This window comes from Microtus pennsylvanicus, unplaced genomic scaffold (genome assembly GCF_037038515.1).
Source record: "Microtus pennsylvanicus isolate mMicPen1 unplaced genomic scaffold, mMicPen1.hap1 Scaffold_248, whole genome shotgun sequence".
In the NCBI taxonomy this organism is placed as follows: domain Eukaryota; kingdom Metazoa; phylum Chordata; class Mammalia; order Rodentia; family Cricetidae; genus Microtus; species Microtus pennsylvanicus.
Window position 1 is genome coordinate 70001 of NW_027460900.1, and position 1099 is coordinate 71099.

Here is a 1099-nt window from a genome sequence, read left to right on the forward strand (position 1 = left end):
CGGACCCCCGCCACCGAGACCCGCCCCCCAAACACACACGGGAGTCTCTTCCCCACGTGGATCCCAGCCGACCGGCCCGCGGGGGCACGACCCAGGGACGGACGCGTCCCCCAACCACCCCTCGACGCCTGGACCTCACGGAGAGTTCCCCACCGGGCACGGCCAGGGGAACGGAGGAGGCGCGGGGAATAGGACCGGGGAGCGCCGACGAGGGCGGCTCGCGAGCGGGAACGGAGGAGCAGGGGGGAAGAAGAGGACCCGAGGGAAGGGAGGCGGGCGGGCGAGCGAGGGACGCGCCGGGGCGCGACCGCCGCGCGACCGCCACCGACGACGACGCCCGCACACGTCTGAACTTGGGGAGACGGAGGGCCCGCGAGGGGCCCTGCGAACAAACTCCCAGCCGCGCGACACCCCCTCTCCCGCGGGGAGAGGGGGAGGCGATTGATCGTCAAGCGACGCTCAGACAGGCGTAGCCCCGGGAGGAACCCGGGGCCGCAAGTGCGTTCGAAGTGTCGATGATCAATGTGTCCTGCAATTCACATTAATTCTCGCAGCTAGCTGCGTTCTTCATCGACGCACGAGCCGAGTGATCCACCGCTAAGAGTCGTACGAGCATTTTCCTTTCGGATGAGAGCTGACAGCGGCACAGTCCCCTCCCCTCCCGCCGCCCCCGGAGAGGCGGCGGGGGAACGGAGAGGGGTTCGCCTCGGGCCGGCCAGCGAGACAAGGCAAAAAAAAAGACACAACGCGAAGAGAGCGGGTCGGGACGGGAAAGCAGAGACCGACAGACACGGGGCTCGCGACCGACGACGCACCGGCGAACCGGGCACGCGGAGACGAGCCCCACGGGCGCCCAAGAGGGGGCTCCCGAACCCCGACCGCGGCGGCGCGCCTCGGGAACGGCCACCCGCCGCGTGAGGAACGGGAGTCCGCGGGAGCCGCCGCACGTCGACGGCTCCCGACGGGCCCCTCCGCCCCCCCGACCCCGGGGACGGAGGAGGCGACCCCCCCGGGGGTCTTTAAACCTACGCGCCGGAACGCGGTAGCTAGGTACCCGGACAGGGGTCGGGGGTGGAAGACGCGGAAGGGGGACCGCCGC

The 1099-nt window shown here is 71.3% G+C and overlaps 1 non-coding gene across 1 annotated transcript; it reads right to left on the reverse strand.

Annotated features, from left to right (window-relative positions):
- Positions 1 to 453: 453 nt before the first annotated feature.
- Positions 454 to 606, reverse strand: LOC142842190 (5.8S ribosomal RNA). Its single transcript, XR_012909213.1, has one exon. It is a non-coding gene; the product is annotated as a 5.8S ribosomal RNA (ribosomal RNA).
- Positions 607 to 1099: the final 493 nt, after the last annotated feature.